The following is a 10,647-nucleotide window of genomic DNA, read 5'->3' on the forward strand; positions in this document are numbered from 1 at the left end:
TTTGAGGGGAGGTGGGGAGGAAATAGCTGTTTCTCATTCCTTCTCTAACTCTGAAAAAAACTTTTAAAAGCAGCCTCCAATTTCATTCAAACAAACATCAGCAGGTCACAGACTCACAGAATCAGGTTGGAGGAGACCTCCAAGATCGCCTAGTCAAACCTCTGACCTAGCAATAACAATTCCTCCACTAAACCATATCACTAAGCTTTAAATCTACACATCTTTTAAAGATCTCCAGGGATAGTAACTGAACCACTTCCCTGGGCGAATAAACCAGGGAAACCAGGGGAGAGCATGAAAGCAGACCCCACAACCACAAATTATGCAGTCAAGTTTCCCACATTTGGGGAAATCGCAGGGGTCAGCACACCTGGAGTGTGGGGGATGAGCCTCGCCCTGGAAAAACAACTTGCCTGATCATGGTGTCTCTCAGATATTCAGTTCTTACATAATTTTGTGAAACCAAGTGGAAAAATAGAGATTCTGTACAAATTTCTGTACAAATTTATTCCAAGGAAGGTTTTAACATGAATTTAACTTTGTGCATATATCCAAATAAATAAATAAATAAATAAATAAGGCAGCTAATATTAGCATTCTTCAGAGATCATACACTAATTTAATCCCTCATCAAATATATACATCTCTCTGGTTTTATGTGTGAAATCTTATCTCCAGTCAGTAGGGAGAGTTTCTTCCTAAAGACTGAAGATGATTTACTTATTAGCAACAATGATGAATTTGAATGCCTCAACAGAAATACTGAGATTAGATGCTTATTCTCCAATTTTTCTTTCATTTAATATTCAAAGCTGAAATGCTATTTGCAGCAGTTTCCAGTTTATATATGTTTGCAATGATCAGGTTGTAGTCACAAAGTTGAAAAGTAAACTTGATGCCTTAAAAAGTGCTGATGAACTTTTGAGATATAGCTCCAAACTACCAATTACATTTACAAACACAGCATTCTGTCTTCCATTCACGTTAAAACTCATATTTCCAGATATACACAGAAAATTCAAATACTTCTATCATAAGCATAACTTTTCTATGCTTGAAATAAAAGCATACTGAATAAGATAACACTACCGTGTTATTTTGGGTAAATGAGATACAAAAAACTAAAGGAACCAAAACAAGAATACCATTAGAGACAAGTGGATATAGAATTTGGGATCTGTGGCTCATATTTTTTTCAAAGATAGATTTATAGAAAATGGAATAAACTGAATAGAAAATGTTTGGATTTTTTTTACCCCTTAAAATGTCATTTCATTCGTATCTGAATTATAATTGCATAGAATTGAAGACTCAAGCAAATGGTTAATGATTTAATTTAAAAACTCTTCACTATGAAATTAACAAATATAATTTAATTGCAATTTCTTGCATGATTAATAGGCTAGATTTTTGTTCTTAATTTCATCATGCGGTCTGTTAAATATGGCCTTTTTGTTAAATTATTTTAATTTCCTGAGAGATCAAGCTGCTATTGCATGCAGATTGTGTTATCTAACACCTCATATTATTATTTCTAATTTTCATATCTATTTGATTAATGGTTTACTTTGATCAGTCTTATGCACTAGGAAGACACAAGCTGATAGTCTTTATACCCTCAGCTAGAACTGCTTGGACCAAGGGAGCATGATGATATGATTCAGAATACAGAAGTATGTTGATGTAAAGTAAGCATATTATAAAATCTTTACTAGTACCAAAAGCCATTCTGGTTTTAATTTTAATAGCAAAATAAAAGCCACAAACAGATAATGAGCCATTGGCACATGTATTTTCCAGGTATTTTACAAAGAAAGAATTTAGGGGATTTAATGATTAGTGTTTTTTTTTTTTTTCCATGGATATTTATATTTAAAGGCATTCTGGTTATGGAGCCATAGCATTGCCCCACAGTCTTTTCTTCAAGATTCATTCTTATACATGCAAGAACTACTAGATGGTAAAGCCATTGCTCTACATAAGCCATGCTGCAATGCAAGGAATTTATTGCAGCCCATCAAAATGTGAAAATCAGCTTTGAAAATAAGCAAATCCCTAAGATCTTGCAGGTTTCTCAGAAGCTGCTATGGGTGGACACATTGATGGTAGTGCTCTTATTGGTGTCACGTTTATAAGCATGAACCCAAGCAAAGACAGGGTAGGCATCAAGCTGGGCAGTTCTGCCAGCTGGAAACACACAAAGCTCCTGTTTGCAACCATTTCTAATAAAAAACAGTACAGAACTAGTAGCGTTCAGACATATATTTTTTTTTAAAGAGATTCTCTAGCAAGAGAAAGAACTTCAAAAATGATATAGCATCATGTAATGTCTGTTGCCATACAAACATCTACTTGCATACCTTAGCTACTATGAATAGTTCTAAACCTATAATACAACATCATGCACAAATATACGAACCTCATAATTTGCTGTAGTAGAGTCTATACAATGTTTCCCCACACAGTCACATTGACCATGCTCCACTTTCTCAAATAATTGTACACATTTAGGAATGGGAGTTGCAGTGTGATACCTGATCAGGAAAGTTTTGTTTTGTTTTGTTTTGTTTTGTTTTTATAGATCGATATGAAAGTTATAACTTTCACTCCAGGAAAAGCCTCTGCTGTATAATCTTATCAGTGTTATTGCCATTGGCACCTCCTAAAAGAGATGTAAATTGATATAGAGGAACAAAATACATGCACCAAGAAAAGAGACAGGAAAGTAATACTGTCAATGGAGCAGCACTGCTTGCTTTTTCCTTCTGTTTTTACTCGTCATCTGGTGCCCCACAAATGTCTGTGAAAGGAAAAGTGCTTAAAAATCTTTACATATATTCATTTTTATTCATCTAAATATATTTAATATAAGTGAATATTTTACTTTTCTAGGTTGAATTATATACATTTTTATTCAAATTTTAAATGCTTTTATAAGCATTTGACTTTTCCCATGATACTGTAATATATTAAAATTACTTACTTAACAGAAACTTTTTCAGCTCTTTGAAAAATTTGGAAATCCATTTGCTTACTGAAAAGATTTCAAGTATTCATCTTTTTCTACAATATCCTTCAATATCTCATCATGAAATGATTATTTAAGTGATGTAAGACTGAAAAAAGCATTTTCTAACAAAATGTCAAATAATATGAACAGAGACTGGTAACAAAAACTGCTAATCCAGGTTTATACTCTCCAATATAGTGGATACAGTCTAAGCAATTCTCTTCTAATTTCTCTTTTAATTTACTTAAGCCCCTTTCGCATAATCTTACACAATCTCTAACTTTTATTATTGCCAGACACATGCAAGCAGCTGCTCCAGATCCTCTAGGCTTAGACAATTTATAAATTTCTTATAAATGCCATAATAATAAGCTCAATTTTAAACTGTAGGAGCTTGAACCTCATTCCATTAGCAATTTTCTAAATGCATATTATGTACATATTCCTGAGAAAAAGCTGAAAATTACTCTTTGTAGGCAGAGAGACAAACGGCACGTGTGCTGAACTGCTAAGTTCTAGAGTGGTCTAGAGACTGAATTTCTACTCTCCCTGCAAAATCTGATTTTGAATTATATTTGATACTGTATGTTTACACTGTGCATTTACTGAATTAAAAAAGCCTCCCTCACAAAACATAATGTCCTTAAGGCAGAAACAGGTAGTGTGGAATTCTGATAGTGCCTCGATATTACTTTAGCATTTGATGCTGATATGCTCAAGATACACAAGTATGGGACCAATACACATTTTGTGGACTAAATAAAGCTTCCACTTTTTATACAAAAAGCAAAAAAAAGGTAAAGACAGTCGGAATTTTGCCAGACATTTGACAACTGTACTTTGGGCTCTCATCATAGGTAAAAATAAATGTGCCAGAGAGCTGCAGAACTGCGCTCTGACATTTGTGGTCCCTTCAGCTAGGCTGAAACTAGACAGCCAGGTTTCCTAAAGTATTCACAGAAAACAATTCATTCTAATAATTCAATTTAATCAACTAAAAACTACAGTTTTGTAGTTTCTGTAAAAAGCAGGTCATTTTTTTGAGATTTGAACAAAACAACAGCTTGTCAAGTCAGTTCAAATGAATTAGCAAAACTAAGTTTACATCCAAAGCAATTTACAGAAATCCCCATATTCCAGATGCACCGTTTCTTCCCGGTAGCCATTTTCTGAGAACCCAGTCTAGGACTCATGTCAGCATAGCTCATGATGGAAAGAGAAAGATATGCAACAGAAGAAAAAAAAAAATCCACACATTTTGCAGTGAAAACCAAAGATGCGTGTTTCATTGCACAAATAACATATAGATAGATAGATAGATAGATAGATAGATACTCACATTTCTACTTTGATGTTTTGCTTGATACAATTGCAAATTATGGTGTTATTTTGCAAAGAGAATTAGAAGGTTATGAATGCATAGGATGATATGTCCTTTAGAATAGGATTTGTAAAATCATTGTTCACAATATGCAAAAGGATTTTTTTTTCTATTGAAAGACATGGAAAAAAGTTAAATAAAGGTATCCAGGGGATTAGAAACATTTACTGTGTCAGACTATTCAATAGAAAAGGGCTCTACTGCATTATTACTTTTTTCGCCACTGGGGAGACCACATATGTATTGTATTTTTTCTCGTTAGTAATTTTCATACAAAAGGCAGTAATATAGCTTTTGAAATTTGGTAGGTATTAAAGTAAGGAATCTAATTCTAAATGTAACTCCAAGATTTCTTGAAGCTCCGATATGCACTGCATTGGGGGAATTACACATTTATTAGTTTCTGTTTTTTTTTTTTTTTTTTTTTTTTTTGCACACTGAAATTTTCTGCTTAGTTCTTTTCTGTGACTTAATCAAATAGGGCTCTTTTATTTTATTTATTTTATTTTTATTTTAACAAAGAAGATATTTTGGTCCACAACTCTTCATGACAATTAACAAACTAGAGTGTGTGCCAGGAAAAGCTTATATAGTTTGCTAATAAAATCTTGACAATGCAAAATCCTGTGTGCTTTTGATGTTGGATGTGTGTATCGGGGGATAAGTGGTGTCCCAATAAAACAACTGTATAGCAATTGGAGTCTTCCAAATGAAGCTCTGTAAAACACCTAAAAAGTTTGCCATCTTGTGTCTGATTACAGGTTCCAACATACAGTTTTACATTACAAAAAAGTGTGACATTGTCTTAACATGTACTGAAATGGTTTGAGTCACATCAGAGTTACAAAGGTGTACGCAAGGCAACGCAGTAGACAACATTAGTATATCTCCTGCCCAACACTTTCTCCATATGCCCTCTCCTGAAATAAAGTCTTATGCACATCAGCAACTATAAGTAGTGGTTATATTTCTACAAAAAATGGTGTAACAGAATAGAACATACTTGTGTATATTATAAATTCCCCTTCATGATGGGTGCCCTTGCGACTTCCCAAGCAGCAGTCAGAGATTCCCATGTTTTCCAGGACAGGCAATGGCCAAATATGGGGAACATACAAGACTCCTCACTGAACACCTGCAACTGAAAAGCTATTGAGACCAGTTAAATCACTGATATTAATTATACCTCACATAGTGACTAATGGAATGTGAATACTTTAAAGAGGGCATACACTGTTGAAGCAACTGGATAACAGAAACAACAAAATTGAGAGAGACTGAAAAGTCAAACAAGCATGAGTTGTCAGTCATCACTTCCATAAAATTACATATAAATACTCATTGTATACACAGGAGGGAATCACTCTGAAAGTGATAGAGCCTAGATTAATAAGAGAAATGGGATTGTTGGAATGAATATTTCTTCAGGACTTGTGCCTTCAAAGACCTCCTGTATGCTTGTGAAGTAATATATCTGTGCTCAAGATGTAATTTCTACATTTTTTTTTTTAACTCACTTCTGGCCAATTAACCAAACTAAAGACCTAAAGCTCCTTGTTAGGGTCCCAGTGTGAAAAGCAAGCATTCAGAAGGTCTCTTGACATCAAATTTTTTCAAGAACCATGCTCCAATGGAGTGTCACATTTGCATGCTGGAATACATTGCCTGTGGAGTTCTGCAAATCTAACAAGACACAGCCAGGGACACAAAGATTAGGTCCATTTTTAGTGGACAGATCAATCACAGTGCTGCGAGTTAGAGGACAAACATATGAGCAGGTTACAGAGAGAAACAGCTCTGTTAGACCATTGAGGTGACAGCAACCTTCCTTCCTCTATTTGACTTTTCTCAGTGCTTTCCTTTCCTGAGATCACTGGAAACTTGCAGCATCTGATTTACTCTGTTGCTTAACAGATGGGCTCTGCTGGCAGCATTCGTGGTTGGAGTGCCAATCTTGGCTGTTACGCCAAAAAAAAAAAAAAAAAGTAATTCTCTTCTCACCCTATATAGGTATATTTTAATTTGTCTTTCAGGTATCTCTATTACTGTTATTATATAAGTAAAATTTATCAAGAGAGTTGTATCAAAAATATTTTGAAAGTTTAGAATAACAAATAGCTGTTAATCATAAATATCATATAAAAAATAGACTTATGTTAATTGTCTGTATTTTATCATTCACAAGTTGAAAGAAGAAAAAGAAATTTGGTCCTTACTTCCTGCAGAGAGAAATAAAGTCAGATCTCCTTTGTCTTGAATCACTGATCAAAATGTTTTCTAATAACACTTAAAATGAAGGTTTTTTGTTTGTTTTCATTGTTGGTTTTCCTGTAGTGTTTCTTTAGTAAGGATGAGGCCACCTCAGTCAGCCACTGCAACAGAACAAGTAGTGTGTGAACAGCTCTTGTGTCCTGCTCTCGGATAAAGACAGTCAATGACTGGCCATGGGGTTGCACATCTCAGGTTCAGGCCAGTGATCAGGCACAGAGTGCCTGCTTCTCCCAGCTGATTTACTCTACATCTCCTGTGGGATTTTTGGATTATTGTTCTGAGGTACTTAACCATCTTCACTGTCTGTACTGGCACAGTGGGTGCCTAATGTAGACAGTGCAATTTTAAGAGATTGCAATAATTGAGTTGGGGGAATTAATTAAGATGCTTCAGATTTTGCCCTGGGCCTGCCAGACAACTGTCAGATTCAACTGACTTTTTAATACTGTTGCTTTTTGTTAAGGCAATAAAATACATTTTGCAATCAAACAACATAACCAGTACACTGCAAAATGAAAGAAATGACTTTCAGATCCTGTTCAGTGAGGCTACTCAAAGCTTAGACTCTAGTCATAGATTTATAAACAAATGAAATAAAATCACATCCATCATTAGAAGCATTCATATTTCCTGATAGTTATCACATCCTTTTAGAGACAAGCTATTGCCATGTCCACATTTTAGTAGAATTTACACAGTAAATTGGTAAAAAAAAATATATCTAGTGTTAGATTTACATACTGCAATATTTTCCAGCATTTTTCTTTTGCTTATCTATCTCCTCTATTTAGCTAATTTCCTGCTGAGCTTCTCTCATCTATCCAGTTCAAGTTGCAGGGAGACCAAAAGAGAATCAAATCCATCCACTTTACATGTCTTGAGGTTAAAGATCTGCCTGAATGGTATGCAAAATATGTTGAAAGATTGTGGTTTGTTGCTCACGACTTTTTTTTTTTTTTTTCTCCCTTTTCAGATACCTGTAATGCATTTCATTGAAAGAAACTAAAATGAATGTTAAAGGTTGCATCTTAGAAGCATTAAGCACGCTGCTTCACTTTGAGTAAATTCTCTTAGGAACTGGGAAGTACAAAGAGCCAGCAAAAGAGCACAACTATTTCTCTAAATGAAAGGTCATGTAAACGTACAAAACCTCTCAATTTCAAAAAACAAAAGATAATAATAAATAGACTGGCCTGTATTCATAGAAGATTATTATAAGAAAGTCTTTCTTTGACTCAGCCTTCCATTACAAATAACCTGCTATGGCACTCACAAGAAGATTAACAGATACACGGGTTACATCCAGATCGTAATAATAACAGACATCTTCTGTGTCACAGCCTTCAGGGAAAAAGCGCTTGTTGCCATTGTGATCTTCTGTTACAATTAAATCTATCTTTACCGTATGTGAAAAAGTAAACCATGAGTATTACTAGCTGTTTGGGGCATTTTGTTTGTTAATTTTTTGCCTGAAACTATAAATGAACCTTAATGTATGTTTTGTTTTGGTCGATGAAGACAGAAAACCTCCAAACTGAAAGGTATTATAAACAAGGGAACTGGATATATGTCAGGAAAAAAAAAAAAAAATCACTCAGAGCAACCACACTAGCAGTGGTGAGCAGTACAGTTCTGAGCTCCTTCCCTTCCTTGACCACTCTCCCTGACTCCCAAGCAGCAAGTGGACAGTCATTCAGCAAGTGGACAGTCATTCAGAGTAACAAAATACTCAAACTCTTCAAAATCAGACCAGCTTAATTTCACTGGGAAGACAAGAATTACACTTTCGCCATCTATGCTAATATCCTGTTTTACAGTCAAAAGGCAAAATATTTTCTGCTAGACAGTACACAAAAATTAACAAGGAGATCAGACTTTAAAGAGTAATTAATATGAAGGATTTCTCTTCATATCCACTTCCCTAAAATATGTGTATTTTACAAGGACATCAGGATTTTCAAAGGACTACAAACATACTTACTGAAAAAATACAGCCAAGTATAGAAAACATACTAAGAATTATGATTTTTAGTCAATTTGTAGCAGTAATTTGCCCACACATTCAAACAGCTATCATCTAAAAGAAAGTAATGTTGTAGAAGTTGATCAAATGAGGTGAGAAAGAGAATATTTAAATGGAAACTTTACAGAACATGTGAATACTTGAAGTAATGAAAGTTTAGTAAGCATGTAGTCACCATTATATATGAAAGTGTGAAGACATTCTTGAATCTTTGTCTAGAAAGAAAAGTACAATTGAAAACTATTTCTAAGCAATGAAACGTAATTTCAAATATTATGTGACACTGAGTTCTGACCCAATGTGTTTTTAAACCCATTCCTTTTTGACAAGACAGTTCGAGTGTTTTTCTGTTGCTAGATGAACTATCTAGGAAAAATACCATAATGGTATGTACACATTTTACAGCCTACATTTCTCCTTTCATTTTGGCATGCCTTCTGCTGTTTGCAAGCATGTTGTGTGAAGAATGAGATGAGATGACAAAATAGCTTGCAAGACTATTACAGGCTAAGAAAGGCGAAGGAATGGCATCTATCTTGTGGTTTATGCTGCTGCCAATCACTGCAGCATCTCAACATATCCTCTGACTTCTTTTAACACAAATACTCTGTCTTGAAAGTATATATAAATTTCAGTTAAAATGGAGTTTTCCTTTGTAGTGATCATACACATAAATAGTACCAGTAAACATCTGCAAAGTAAGCAGATGAAACGCAAAAAGAAACTGTAGAAAAAAAGTTGTATTTTTCACTGCTGGTATTCGTTTTCATTATCCTTTTTTTTTTTTTTTTTTTGGTTGGTTTGTTTGTTTTTTTCAGTGCCTTTCAAAACAGAACTTTAAATGCATTGGCTATGGGTTCAATTGATTCTGTTGGCTATTTTATGTCAACCTGTTCTTGCATATAATAAAGACTGAAGTATGTCTGTCTCTTGATTTCATTTTCAGCACACCTACTCTGTGGCTAAGGTGTGGCAAGATTGATCAGGTGTGATCATAAAAATTATCATAATTTTGGGCTCCAATTTCTTGCTTAGAAGCATGATATTTCTTCTTTTATAATACATATTCTCCATCTTGAAGAATTTGCCTCTCAATCAATGGAAATCAATGAATCAAGCAATGAAATTCTATATTTACACTTTTGTATTTACCTTATGCTTTAAGCTAGTACCATTGCTGTACAATTCAACAAAGAAATCATGTAGAATTCTACAAAACATATTTTTCTCTTTAGTATAACAAGGCTTCTTTATTCAAACAATGATTTTCATCCTCATTCCCCCTCTCTCCTTTGCCTTCCTCAAACATATATTAAGCCATGAAAGCAACACCAAAGATAATCAGAAGGTAAGAATGCTAAGCACATCTGAAATTGTAGATGGGTCATATGATTGCATATGGCTTAAGACAGGTAACAATTTTCTGTTTATCAGAAGCATGTTCCTTAGAAACTGGTGAAAACCCTAGTTTTGAGTTTCATGGATTCTAAAAAAAAAAAAAAATCAAAAGTTTACAGAAGGAGAACAGAACATCTCCTGTTGCTGTTAGACAAATGCACATCTGAGTAACTGTTGCAGACATGCACAGTATAATGTTCATGGTGTTCTGGTAAATGCTGTATAGTGTCAAACTGAAAAGTAAATATTCATACAGAAGTCAGAATAAAAAGCTTCAGGTCTTGAAGAATTATAACTCAAGCTCTTCTAAAAAAAAAAAAAAAAATCCATTTTAAGCATCAGTAAAAAAAAAATAAATAAAATTGTGTTTGTCTTTATTTCTTTGTTAAAGAGAACAGGGTCAATAAATGTGTTCCAACATCATCACAACACCAGAAAATTATGAAAATTTTCATAACATTATAAAAAAAAATAAAAGGTTAAACTTGTGGTAGATAATGCATTCTAACTAAAGCTCTAAAACTCTGTCTTTGTCGTACCAGATGCCACTTTATGTCTAGAGAT

At 34.1% G+C, this 10,647-nt stretch overlaps 1 non-coding gene across 1 annotated transcript; it reads right to left on the minus strand.

The window, feature by feature from the left end:
- Window positions 1-283: 283 nt before the first annotated feature.
- LOC116489310 lies at window positions 284-444 on the minus strand. The gene has a single exon (XR_004253273.1). It is a non-coding gene; the product is annotated as a U1 spliceosomal RNA (small nuclear RNA).
- Window positions 445-10,647: the final 10,203 nt, after the last annotated feature.

This window comes from Aythya fuligula, chromosome 4 (assembly GCF_009819795.1).
Source record: "Aythya fuligula isolate bAytFul2 chromosome 4, bAytFul2.pri, whole genome shotgun sequence".
Classification (NCBI taxonomy): Eukaryota; Metazoa; Chordata; class Aves; order Anseriformes; family Anatidae; genus Aythya; species Aythya fuligula.